At 45.7% G+C, this 14,246-nt stretch overlaps 1 long non-coding RNA gene across 2 annotated transcripts; it reads right to left on the reverse strand.

Annotated features, from left to right (window-relative positions):
* Nucleotides 1-733: 733 nt before the first annotated feature.
* On the reverse strand, nucleotides 734-5,909 carry LOC139266075 (uncharacterized). 2 transcript variants are annotated; one of them, XR_011593686.1, is made up of 4 exons: nucleotides 5,873-5,909; nucleotides 5,237-5,419; nucleotides 2,329-2,386; nucleotides 734-1,295 (listed from the first exon to the last, which is right to left on the reverse strand). It is a non-coding gene; the product is annotated as an uncharacterized lncRNA (long non-coding RNA). The 2 variants fall into 2 exon arrangements; XR_011593682.1 differs by lacking the exon at nucleotides 5,873-5,909 and having other exon boundaries at nucleotides 5,237-5,866.
* Between the last annotated feature and the right edge of the window lie 8,337 nt (nucleotides 5,910-14,246).

Raw genomic sequence — 14,246 nt, forward strand, 5'->3', positions numbered from 1 at the left:
ATGCTGGGGGACAAAGGGTACGGCCTCACCACCTAGCTCTTGACCCCTCTGCGGAACCCTCAGACAGAAGCCGAGCAACGATATAAGAGCCATATAGCCACACGTAATATTATTAAAAAGACAATTGGAGTGCTGAAGCAGCGCTTTCGATGCTTTGACCACTCGGAAGGCAGGCTGCTTATAACTTTGAAAAACTAACAACTTTAAATAAATTTTTATAAAAAAATCAAACTTCAAAACTTCAACTGTTTAAAATTATGAACAACTGCCTATACAACAAAGCACCTTTTACTGTTCTCAATCGCATACTCCCCCACCCTTCGGACTCACCTCCCCCTCCCCCTCCCTCTCTTCCCTTTCCCACTGACCCCGAGCCTGGACCTCCCCGTGGTATTAGCAAGCAGACGTGCAGCAGTGCACCCAGAACAGGTTGCTCAGTTCAGTGGTGTGCTGCATGTTGCATAATTTAGCCAGCATGCGAGTAAAGGAATGGCCACAGGGGACTGCGGAACCACCTGAGGCGAGAGTGCAGGAATCGGAGGAGGAAGTTGAGGAGGAGCTTCGCAATGAACCCATGGCACCCAACACCACAGCGGAGGGCTCACGTAACAATTTTGCAGTGGCATACGCTCAGTCAGCAGCTCTTAAATGAACACTTTGCTTGAATGTGGAGCGCTGCGTTTTGGGACTCTGATGACTGTTACCCCAAAAAGTGGACACTGTACAAGAGTGCTTAAATTCAATTGAAACGTTTATGTAAAAATGTCTCTGCGGAGATTTGGTCTGAATCTAGAAGTAGAAAACAACATTTTAGATGCTTGGCACCAGGGTTACACGAGTACATGAATACAGTGACGTAGCGCACTCTTACTTAAATATCCACCATTGCTGCATTACATTACATTACATATCGCAGGCAGACAATACATATACATTGCGTTACATGCCCCCAACATTGCAGTACATTCACATGAGCCCAACATTACAGTGCAATAAACTTACATTACATGAGGCCAACATTAGTTACAGGACATTACACGACCGCAGCACAGACCGGGGATTGTATTAACTGACCATCCTGTGTGGGTGGGTGGGTCAGCTTCAACGCTGTTGCTATCCCCGACCAGCGACAGGGCACCGATCTCAATTTCCATTCAGGCTTCTTGCGTTGGGGGTCCTCCCCCCGAGCGCAGGTGATCAGCTGCTATTGCAGATGTCTTCTTATGCAGAAATGAAAGTAAAAATCTTCAATCCACACACACAAATCAAAACACTGGGTTAATCCTCGTCATTGTCTGAAAGCACAAATACATTGCCGTAACCTTGGGATAAATATCATCCGTGTGACACTGAACCTACATTTACATGTATCTTCAAAGTGATGTAAACAAGCTAATCATGAATGTAGTTTTTCGTACAGTTCTTAGAGATGCTCCTTTACTAGATTCTAGATCATCTGTCCGATTTGCCACGGTTAGGTTTCAACATGACAGTTACATGTTTGAGTAGTCGCCTTAAGCTTACATTCAACTTTATTAGTAAAACTTAAAATAGTGGCCTATTGTAAGGGTGTCCCAACTGCACCAACCCAACTCTCCCCCAACCCTCAAGTCCCAGGAAACTCAGGCCTGTGTGTTTTATTTTGCTATTTGCTGGTTTGTCCTGTTTGAATTTGGGGGGCCTGGATATTTAGAAGGGGCTGTCCTTCGATTTACCCATTAATGAGGTTACAGTGCTGTTAACAGCAGAAACTTGCAATATATGCAAATTAACAGATTTTAAAACCTTTTACTGCGGTCCCAGGTTCTATGGCAAGCACCTATGCACAAAAAAACATTGACATCCCTAGTCTGTGCTACAGACTCAATTGAATGCAAGTCAGTGTTATGCTTACAACACCACAGTGTTATGCATACACCACTTCAGTTGTTGAATTGTATGTTTGTTGCAGTGTTTAATGTTTGCCTTTTTTGGCACCACAATAATTTACAGAAAAAATAATATAATTAACACAAAGGCCAATATTTCAATAATTAAAAAAAGATTTCCACTGGTCAAAAGGCTGAGACCTAGTGAAGATAAATTGGAATCACTGTTTAATAAATATACAGTGGATTAGTTTCAAAAACTTGATATATGAAAACTGGCATATGAAAATATGGAGTTAGAAATACCAAACTTAACAGTCATGTCCCTTTAGTTTTACCGGTTAGCAAACATTTGTTGTGTCCATGTTAATCAATTAATAGTTAAGCCACTTTAATTGCCATTAAAATGAAGCTGTTCAATTTGGCAAGTTCTTAAAATTAATGAAGCTGCTATTCTTACCTTTCTTCAATTTAGGCTGATGCTAAGTTCCCAGTGATGTAGAATTTTCAGTTAAATTCTAAAAGAAAATACAATTGTAAGGAGAGGTCAAGTGCAAAAGAATGTATTTTTGCAAACGCTGCAGTATTGTGTAAACATAAGCCCTGCAAACAGTTGAATCTAACAGTTCAAATAATGTTAAACAGAAGCAAACTTTAAACAAGGACACCTCACCGTACAAAGCCAAATTGTCATATTGATACTTGAAATAGGATTATGTACCCAGTATTCAAAAGGGATGAACTCAAGAATTATAAACCACTTAGCCTATAGGAAAAGTTTACAATCTCTGAATGCTAGTGACTGCAGAGGCCATTGGTAATAGTCAGCATAATTTAGAAGCAACAGATCAGGCGAGTTTACTAGAATTATGTGATGCAGTAAATAAAATGATTGAATGAAAATCAAGTGGAGGAAGGTTTTTTTAAATTTTGAGATAGCATTTGAAACATGATTTGTGGAATTTGGAAAATCAAGGTTCATAAAATTAATGCAAAATTGACTAATCTGACTGAAAGCAAGTGATGAGGAAAAAAAGCTATGGTTGGGAATAGTAACTAATTGAGTTTAAGTGTTTTTAATTTCTACGGCTCATATTATTCATCATTGAAGGGCTAGAAATTCCATTTTTGGCATATTTCTGCCAAAAAATACTGCTATGACTCCGAGGCCTAACATTTGGGATAAAATGCACCCAGCGGTAAAAATCGACATTGCATGAGGATTCGTGGCACAACACGAATTTTCTGCAACTTTTCTCCCGAGACCGATACTGCTGCGAGTTGGGCCTAGGGAGGGGGGAAAACACAAAAAAATTTCCAAAAAACAATTTAAAAAAATCACAAAACATTCACAAGACCCTTTTCTATCGAATCGCTGCAAAAGAATTAAAAAATAAAAACTTTAACTTACCTTTTTTGCAGGTCTTCATACCTACCGCTATTCCAAGGACTGTAACACAGGTTTTTCTTGGACGTTTTTTTTCCGTCCCATCTACGGGTGCGCTGCGAGCCAAATATCTGGCGAAAGCGCTTTTTTGCGCCTTGCATGCCGGCGGTCCGCTCCCCAGCAGTATTTAAAAACAGCCGGCACAAAGAGTTCAGCGAATTTCCCGATTCGCCGTTTGTCACCAAAAAATCAGGCGCAAGGTTGAGGAATTTCCAGCCCATTAGGTTTAAACAGACTGTAGCCAAATAACTGATAGTATTTAAAAATGAACTAGAGCAATTAGAGGGACTATAGAATGGGTGAGACCAAGCACCATACAAGGTTGTGCCCACGTACAAGATAATAGCAAAAAAGGAAAAAAAAAAACGACAAGTGACTGACAATTTGAAGCAGTAACAGAACAGCCATACGCTAGGAAGCTCTCAAGCGTTTTTAATTAGTCAAACAATGATTTTCCCCATTTTCATATGGATATGAATATTGTTTTCAGGTAAAGCTTCATTGGCCTTTTGGCCAACATCAGAGACCATGACTTTAAAATGACAATATGGATCTCTCAACCCCAAGGAACAATGCTGCTGGAGTTGCAAACAGGGAAGGGATAATTGGACATGGGCACAAAGATATAATTCAGCCCCCATTTTAATACAATATATTTTACACTTCCATGTTCACGTCTTGCTACACTGTAATTACACCCTCCCACCAGGTGCAATGCTGCAGACATACCACGCAGACACAGGAACATATAATGGGAAAAAGTTGACAAGCACATTGCAAGATTTTCAATACCTTATTCATGTCCCTTTTGCATTTGGTTACACTCAAGTATAGAGATCAAGAGTGAATGAAAATGCAAATGGTATTTCTTTCTGCCTTTTTGACACTGCATGAATTCAATAAAATGAAAAATGAGTAACACAAAAGGCAATTACAAATTCAGTATTTTTAAAATTCAGATTCCATTTCCCCCTTCTCTCCCTAAAACTTTCTTAACTGCTTCCCTTTCTGCTCCTTCCAAGTTAACAAGTATTAAAATATTGTTTTGACTAATCTGACAAAACAGCATCTATCTGAAGGGTTAACTGTGCTTCTCTTTCCACAGGTGCTGAGTATTTCCAGCATTTTCTGTTTTTATATTAAATATACACAGTAGATAATTTTATTTGTAAAAAAAGGTCATCAGTAAGTACTGAACCAATATTCCCAACAATGAAAACTATGCAAGAATTTTTATGTTGAATTACAGTTGCAGAGTTTACTCAGAGCCCAGGAGAGGCATGAGTTCGGGGCCCAGAGGAGGCGAGGGCCCTGGGGCAGCACTGGCCAAACCCACACTGCAATATGTGTGCGCGCTAGGCCCATGCAGCAGAGCTGGTCTCCAATCGTCTTGGTTAATCCTTGTCACTGGACCAAGACCTAACTCTGTCAAGTCCGTGTGGTGGCTGGTGTGCAAAGGTCACCACACATTAAAAAAAATCCACGCACAGGCATCTTCCACCCTTCAGGATGTAGTGCGGGACCGAGAATATTAGGTCCTTCATTGAAACACCGTGAACTTTTTGACGTGGAAGCAAGTCATCCTCGATTGGAGGGACTGCCTATGATAATTACTGTGAGCAATTGCAACACATGGCACAACACCGTTCTGGACGATCTTTAGCCTGTTGCTCACTATCTCAGCCAGAGCCGACACTACAATCAGCTCCTGCCCTAAAGGAACAACTGCTACTTTTGATCATGATCCACTTACTGAGAGAGGCCACGTGGGCTTATCAGTGACCATCGTTAGTGAGATATGGACCGGGTCGAAATTCAGCCCGAGTTCTCACCCTAAAGGCAGCAGATAAGGGGCGATATGGAGGAAGTAACATGAAATATTGGTACCTTGCGATTTGTAGTAACTGCACTAACTACTCACCTTTTAAAATCACCACACTACGAATTTGCCAGACATCCTTTGTACACGCAAATCTCAGCGGAGGTAGGCTCCTTGTGTTAAAATGTACTGCCGGTCTCCGTGCCTGGGGCTTTAAGCAGCCGGTCGCTTGGAGCTGTGTCCCTGCACAACACGGCAGTTGGAGCTGGGTGCGAGTTTCCACCGCTGTAAATTATTGGTGGCTGATGAACATTTCAATTCTCACCCTGACCATCCCCTCAGCCCAGGTGCATGTGTTCGTGCCCGGCTGCACGGACTGCGAATGGATGGGCCTGTCCGCTGGGGATGAAACAACGGCGGCCAAAACCCTGCGGCTCAATGAGAGAGGCCGCAACGGCGCCATCCTGGCGACGCTGCCCGTCCCGCACCCCTGCACCCCTCCCGCGAGCCGGTCCCGCTGTCCGCGCCAACACAGGCGGAATTACCGGCCGGTTAGCTCGCGCAACATTCAAAACTAACGTCCCACGACTGCCCTCCTCCATTAAAGCGCGTTTAAAAAAAATCTTCAATCGCGCAAATGCTGGCACAAAAGTAACGTTTCGTAATCTCGATATAACGTTCACCGATCAGATATATTAAATTCTTCCGCCACTATCCCAAACCGAGCTCCCCTCACACCTGCCTCCACAAGCACCACGAGGCAGCGGCGGCTCCCGGAAACTACGTCAGATCAATGACACCCCCAGCGGTACTACCAATCCCCTCCCCTCCCCCGCCGGTACCGTCACCTCCCCCCACCCCCCCGCCAGTACAGTCAATCCTCACCCCTCCCCCGCTACTACAGTCAATCCCCTCCCCTCCCCCGCCGATACCGTCAATCCCCTCCCCTCCCCAGCCCCGCCGTTACCGTCAATCCCCTCCCCTCCCCCGCCGGTACCATCACCGTCCCGTCCCGCTCCCCCCGCCGGTACCGTCAATCACCAGCCCTCCCCCGCCGGTACCATCACCCCCTCCCACACCACACTGGTACCGTCACCCCCTGCAACCAACCCCCGGCCGCTACCGTCATCTTTCACCCCCCACCCACCAGTTCCGTCACCCTTCCCCCCCCCCCTCCCCGCCACCGGTACCCTAACCTCCCCAGACCGCCGGTACCATCACTCCCTCCCCCACCCCACCGGTACCGTCAACTTTCTCCCACCCCCACCCTGCTGGTACTGTCACCTACCCCACCCCGCTGGTACCGTCATAATAACATAAGAAATTGGAACAGGAGTAGGCCATACAGCCCCTCAAGCCTGCTCTGCCATTCAATAAGATCATGGCTGATCTGATCATGGACTCAGCTCCACTTCCCCGCCCGCTCCCCATAACCCCTTATCCCTCTATCTTTTAAGAAACAGTCTATTTCTATCTTAAGTGTCCCAGCTTCCATAGCTCTCTGAGTCAGCAAATTCCATTGATTTACAACCCTCTGAGAGAAGAAATTCCTCCTCATCTCTGTTTTAAATGGGCGGCCCCTTATTCTAAGGTCATGCCCTCTAGTTCTAGTCTCCCCATCAGTGGAAACATCCTCTCTGCATCCACCTTGTCAAGCCCCCTCATAATCTTATATGTTTTGATAAGATCACTTCTCATTCTTCTAAATTCCAATGAGTAGAGGCCCAACTTCCTCAACCTTTCCTCATAAGCCAACCCTCTCATCCCCGGAATCAACCTAGTGAACCTTCTCTGAACTGCCTCCAAAGCAAGTATATCCTTTCGTAAATATGGAAACCAAAACTGCACGCAGTATTCCAGGTGTGGCCTCATCAATACCTTGTATAGCTGTAGCAAGACTTGCCTGCTTTTTATACTCCATCTCCTTTGCAATAAAGGCCAAGATTCCATTGGCCTTTCTGATCACATAGAAACATAGAAAATAGGTGCAGGAGCAGGCCATTCAGCCCTTCTAGCCTGCACCGCCATTCAATGAGTTCATGGCTGAACATGAAACTTCAGTACCCCATTCCTGCTTTCTCGCCATACCCCTTGATCCCCCGAGTAGTAAGGACTTCATCTAACTCCCTTTTGAATATATTTAGTGAATTGGCCTCAACTACTTTCTGTGGTAGAGAATTCCACAGGTTCACCACTCTCTGGGTGAAGAAGTTTCTCCTCATCTCGGTCCTAAATGTCTTACCCCTTATCCTCAGACTGTGACCCCTGGTTCTGGACTTCCCCAACATTGGGAACATTCTTCCTGCATCTAACCTGTCTAAACCCGTCAGAATTTTAAACGTTTCTATGAGGTCCCCTCTCATTCTTCTGAACTCCAGTGAATACAAGCCCAGTTGATCCAGTCTTTCTTGATAGGTCAGTCCCATCATCCCGGGAATCAGTTTGGTGAATCTTCGCTGCACTCCCTCAATAGCAAGAATGTCCTTCCTCAAGTTAGGAGACCAAAACTGTACACAATACTCCAGGTGTGGCCTCACCAAGGCCCTGTACAACTGTAGCAACACCTCCCTGCCCCTGTACTCAAATCCCCTCGCTATGAAGGCCAACATGCCATTTGCTTTCTTAACCGTCACTTGCTGTAACTGCATACCATCCTTTTGTGTTTCATGCACAAGTACCCCAGGTCCCGCTGTACTGTGGCACTTTGCAATCTTTCTCCATTTAAATAATAACTTGCTCTTTGATTTTTTGTGCCAAAGTGCATGACCTCACACTTCCCAACATTATACTGCATCTACCAAATTTTACTTAGCCTGTCTATGTCCTTTTGTAGATTTTTTGTGTCCTCACACATTGCTTTTCCTCCCATCTTTGTATCGTCAGCAAACTTGGCTACGTTACACTCAGTCCCTTCTTCCAAGTCGTTAATGTAGATGGTAAATAGTTGGGGTCCCAGCACTGATTCCTGGGGCACCCCAATAGTTACTGATTGCCAACCCGAGAATGAACCATTTATCCCAACTCTGTTGTCTGTTAGTTAGCCAATCCTTTATCCATGCTAATATATTACCCCTAACCCCGTGACCTTTTATCTTGTGCAGTAACCTTTTATGTGGCACCTTGTCAAATGCCTTCTGGAAGTCCAAATACATCACATCCACTGGTTCCCCTTTATCCACCCTGTTCGTTACATCCTCAAAGAATTCCAGCAAATTTATCAAACATAATTTCCCCTTCATAAATCCATGCTGACTCTGCCTGACTGAATTTTGCTTATCCACATGTCCTGCTACTGCTTCTTTAATAATGGACTCCAACATTTTCCCAACCACAGATGTTAGGCTAACTGGTCTATAGTTTCCTGCTTTTTGTCTGCCTCCTTTTTTAAATAGGGCGTTACATTTGCAGTTTTCCAATCTGCTGGGACCTTCCCAGAATCCAGGGAATTTTGGTAAATTACAACCAATGCATCCACAATCCCTGCCGCTACTTCTCTTAAGACCCTCGGTTGCAAGCCATCAGGTCCAGGGGATTTATCTGCCTTTAGTCCCATTATCTTACTGAGTACCACCTCCTTCGTGATTGTGATTGTGTTAAGTTCCTCCCCCCCTATACCCCCTTGACTATCCACTGTTGGGATATTGTTAGTGTCCTCTACCGTAAAGACTGATACAAAATATTTGTTCAGAGTTTCTGCCATCTCCATGTTCCCCATTACTAGTTCTCCGGTCTCGTCCTCTAAGGGACCAACATTTACTTTAGCCACTCTTTTCCTTTTTATATACCTATACAAACTCTTAATCAGTTTTTTAATTGTTCTTTGCTGGCTTTTAAAAGCTTCCCAGTCTTTTGTCCTCCCACTAATTTTGGCCACTTTGTATGCCCTTGTTTTTAATTGGATACCATCCTTTATTTCTTTAGTTAGCCATGGATGGCTATCTTTTCTCTTACACCCTTTCCTCCTCACTGGAATATATTTTTCTTGAGAGTTGTGAGATATCTCCTTAAATGTACAACACTGTTCATCGACCATCCTACACTTTAGTCTATTTTCCCAGTCCACTTTATCCAACTCTGCCCTCATATCTTCATAGTCTCCTTTATTTAAGCTTAGTACGCTGGTTAGGGATCCAACTTTCTCACCCTCCATCTGAATTTGAAATTCAATCATGCTATGATCACTCATTCCGAGGGGATCCTTTACTAGGAGATTGTTTATTAATCTTGTCTCATTACGCAGGACCAGATCTAAGATAGCCTACCCCCTGGTTGGTTCCGTTACATACTGCCCCAGGAACCCGTTCCTTATGCATTCTATGAACTCTTCCTCAAGGCTACCCTGACCAATTTGATTTGTCCAATCAATATGGAGGTTAAAATCACCCATGATTATTGCTGTTACCTTTTTACAAGCCCCCACTATTTCCTGGTTTATGCTCCAACCAACAGAGTTGCTATTGTTAGGGGGCTATAGACCATGCTCACCAGGGATTTTTTCCCCTTATTGTTCCTTATCTCCACCCAAACTGTTTCAACACCCTTATCATTTGAGCCAATATCGTTTATTACTATTGCAGTGATTCCATCCTTTATCAGCAGAGCTACCCCACCTGCTTTTCCTTTCTGTCTGTCCTTCCGAATTGTCAAATACCCCATAATATTTAATTCCCAGTCCTGGTCACCTTGCAACCACGTCTCTGTAGTGGCTATCAGATCATACCCATTTGTCTCAATTTGTGCCGTCAACTCATCTATTTTGTTACAAATGTTACGTGCATTTTGACCAAGTGCCTTTACGTTTGTTTTTTTATTCTTTTTTCCTGCTTGTTTCTTCTCTCCTTCAAACTCACTTTCTTTATTTTTGCTTTCTAATTCCAGCTTTGCTCCCCTCCTTACTGAATCTATTTTCAGATTCCCATCCCCCTGCCAAGCTAGTTTAAACTGTCCCCAACAGCACTAGCAAATCCCCCTGCGATGATACTGGTCCCGGCTCTGTTGAGGTGCAACCCATCCGGCTTGTACAAGTCCCACCTCCCCCAGAAGCAGTCCCAATGCCTCAGAAAACGAAAGCCCTCCCGCCTGCACCATCTTTCCAGCCACGTAGTCATCTGCTCTATTTTCCTATTTCTGTAGTCACTAGCTCGTAGCATTGGGAGTAATCCGGAGATTATTATCTTTGAAGGCCTGCTTTTTAATCTCTCTCCTAGCTCCCTAAACTCTGCCTGCAGGACCTCATCCCTCTTCCTACCTATGTCATTGGTACCGATGTGGACCATGACCTCTGGCTGTTCAGCCTTTCCCCCCAGAATGCCCTGCAGCCGCTCAGTGACATCCTTGACCCTGGCATCAGGGAGGCAACATACCATCCTGGGGTCACGTCTGCAGAAATGCCTGTCTGCTCCCCTGATTAGCGAATCCCCTACCACTATAGCTCTTCAATTCTTTTTCCACCCCCCCAATGCAGCTGAGCCACCCGTGGTGCTGTGGACTTGGCTCTGGCTGCACTCCCCAGAGCCACCGTCACCCCCACCGGTACTCAGAACAGAGTACCGGTTGGAGAGTGAGATGGGCTCAGGAGACTCCTGCACTACCTGCCTAGTCCTCCTCTTCTGTCTGGTGGTCACCCACTCCCTCTCTGCCTGCACACTCTTAAGCTGTGGTGACCGTCTCTAGAAATGTGCTATCCACGTTGCTCTCAGTCTCATGGATGCACCGCAGTGACCCCAGCTTCCGCTCAAGCTCTGAAACGCGAAGCTCGAGTTGCTGCAGCTGGAGACACCTCCTGCAAACATGGTCGTCCCAGCTGCACGAAGCGTCTAGGATTTCCCACATGCCACAGGATGTGCACTCCACGGGACAGAGCTGCCCTGCCATCCCTCTAGTTACACTCGCAACTATCAAGTAGAACTAAACTCTAAACCTTAGCACAACACAGCCAGCCGCTACTCAGCAAACAGCAGATTTAATTAACTGGCTCTCTTTATATTATAAAGATCAGATATATTTACTTGCTGTTCCTACTTACAACAATGCCAAAAGTTTCCCACAGAAAAGAAAAAGAAAAATACTCACCAATCCACCATCCAATCACTTACCAGCTTGGTTATTACTTTTGACCCTGCACCAGCTGGCTCCTCCGACTCCCCGCGCCCTTTTATCTGGGCCTCGATCTCCCGCTGCTTGTCATCCCCCCCCCCCGCCGGTACCGTCATCCCCCCACCGCTCACAGTGTGGATTCAGTCCGTTACAGGGTACAACGGACATGATCTTTACATAAGAACATAAGAATTAGGAACAGGAGTAGCCCCTCGAGCCTGCTCCGCCATTCAACAAGATCATGGCTGATCTGGCCGTGGACTCAGCTCCACTGACCCGCCCACTCCCCATAACCCTTAATTCCCTTATTGGTTAAAAATCTATCTATCTGTGATTTGAATACATTCAATGAGCTAACCTCAACTGCTTCCCTGGGCAGAGAATTCCACAGATTCACAACCCTCTGGGAGAAGAAATTCCTTCCCAACTCGGTTTTAAATTGGCTCCCCTGTGCCCCCTAGTTCTAATCTCCCCGACCAGTGGAAACAACCTCTCTGCCTCTATCTTATCTATCCCTTTCATTATTTTAAATGTTTCTATAAGATCACCCCTCATCCTTCTGAACTCCAACGAGTAAAGACACAGTCTAATCATAAGGTAACCCCCTCATCTCCGGAATCAGCCTAATCCCCTCATCTCCGAGACATCCTTGACTCTTGCACCAGGGAGGCAACATACCATCCTGGAGTCTCGGTTGTGGCCGCAGAAACGCCTATCTATTCCCCTTACAATTGAATCCCCTATCACTATCGCTCTCCCACTCTTTTTCCTGCCCTCCTGTGCAGCAGAGCCAGCCACGGTGCCATGAACTTGGCTGCTGCTGCCCTCCCCTGATGAGTCATCCCCCTCAACAGTACTCAAAGCGGTGTATCTGTTTTGCAGGGGGATGACCGCAGGGGACCCCTGCACTACCTTCCTTGCACTGCTCTTCCTGCTGGTCTTCCATTCCCTATCTGGCTGTGGACCATTCACCTGCGGTAAGACCAACTCACTACTCGTGCTACTCACGTCATTCTCAGCATCGTGGATGCTCCAGAGTTAATCCACCCTCAGCTCCAATTCTGCAATGCGGTCCGTCAGGAGCTGGAGGCGGATACACTTCCCGCACACGTAGTCGTCAGGGACACCGGAAGTGTCCCTGAGTTCCCACATAGTACAGGAGGAGCATATCACGTGACCGAGCTCTCCTGCCATGACTTAACCCTTAGATACACTTAATTTGGCAACAACACTGTTAACAGGTTACTTACTGATATAAAAAAGAAAAAGAAAAGCTACTCACCAATCATCAGCCAATCATTTACCCCTTTGGCTGTGATGTCACCTTTTGATTTCTTTCTACTTCTTTTTTGCTTTTTCTCCCAGCTGGAGCTGCACAAGCTGGGCCTTTTGTAGGCCTCACCAATGCCACGAACTCCCGCCTCCGACTCTCGCTGCTGCTGGGCCTTTTGTAGGCCTCACCAACACCACGAACTCCCGCCTCCGACTGCCGCGACAACTGCAAGGGAACGGCCCCAACCCTTGTACATGGCCTTCTTTGACCTTACAAAGGCCTTTGAAACTGTTAACTGCAAGGGTCTGTGGAGCATCCTCCTCCGTTTCGGCTGCCCCCAAAATTTTGTTGCCATCCTCCGCCTGCTCCACGACGACATGCAAGCCATGAGCCTTACCAACGGATCCACCACAGACCCATTCCACGTCTAGAACGGGGTCAAGCAGGGCTGTGCCTTCGCGCCAATCCTCTTCTCCATCTTCCTCGCTGCAACGCTCCATAGGGGATGGGTGACCACCAGGCAGAGCAGGAGTAGGAAGGCAGTGCAGGAGTCCCCTGTGGACATTTCCTTCCAAAACAGATACACCGCTTTGGATATAGTTGGGGGAGATGGCTCACCAGGAGAAGGCAGCAGCAACCAAGTTCATGGCACCGTGGGTGGCTCTGCCGCACAGGAGGATAGGAAAAAGAGTGGGAGAGCTATAATGATAGGGGATTCTATTGTAAAGGGGATAGATAGGTGTTTCTGCGGTCGCAACCGAGACTCCAGGATGGTAAGTTCCTCCCTGGTGCAAGGGTCAAGGATGTCTCGGAGCGGCTGCAGGGCATTCTGGAGCAGGAGGGTGAACAGCCAGTTGTCGTGGTGCATATAGGTACCAACGATATAGGTAAAAAGCGGGATGAGGTCCTACAAGCTGAATTTAGGGAGCTAGGAGTTAAATTAAAAAGTAGGACCTCAAAGGTAGTAATCTCAGACCACCAAAAATAGAAGGGAGAATAGTAAAAGTGGAGGGCAGAGAAACCCAAGGCAAAAATCAAAAATCAACAATAGGTCCTTTGCAGTCAGAATCAGGTGAATTTATAATGGGGAACAAAGAAATAGCAGACCAATTGAATGAATACTTTGGATCTGTCTTCACTAAGGAAGACATAAATAACCTTCTGGAAATACTAGGGGTTCGAGGGTCTAGCGAAAAGGAGGTTGGGGATGGCATCAAACAGGGAATTAGGGATGCGTGCAATAAAGGTATAGCAGTTATCATGGGAGACTTTAATCTACATATAGATTGGGCTAACCAAGCTGGTAGCAATGCGGTGGAGAAGGATTTCCTGCCGTGTATTGGGATGGCTTGTTAGACCAACTAGAGAACTGGCCATCCTATACTGGGTGTTGTGTAATGAGAGAGGACTAATTAGCAATCTTGTTGTGTGAGGTCCCCTGGGGAAGAGTGACCATAATATGGTCAAATTCTTTATTAAGCTGGAGAATGACGGTGTTAATTCAGAGACTAAGGTCCTGAACTTAAGGAAAGGTAACTTTGATGGTATGAGATGTGAATTGGCTAGGATCTACTGGAAAATTATACTTAAAGGGTTGACAGTGGATAGGCAATGGCAGACATTTATAGATTACAAGGATGAACTTCAACAATTGTACATCCCTGTCTGGAGTAAAAATACAATGGGGAAGGTGGCTCAACCGTGGCTAACAAGGGAAATTAGGGATAGTGTTAAATCCAAGGA

This window comes from Pristiophorus japonicus, chromosome 1 (assembly GCF_044704955.1).
Source record: "Pristiophorus japonicus isolate sPriJap1 chromosome 1, sPriJap1.hap1, whole genome shotgun sequence".
Classification (NCBI taxonomy): Eukaryota; Metazoa; Chordata; class Chondrichthyes; family Pristiophoridae; genus Pristiophorus; species Pristiophorus japonicus.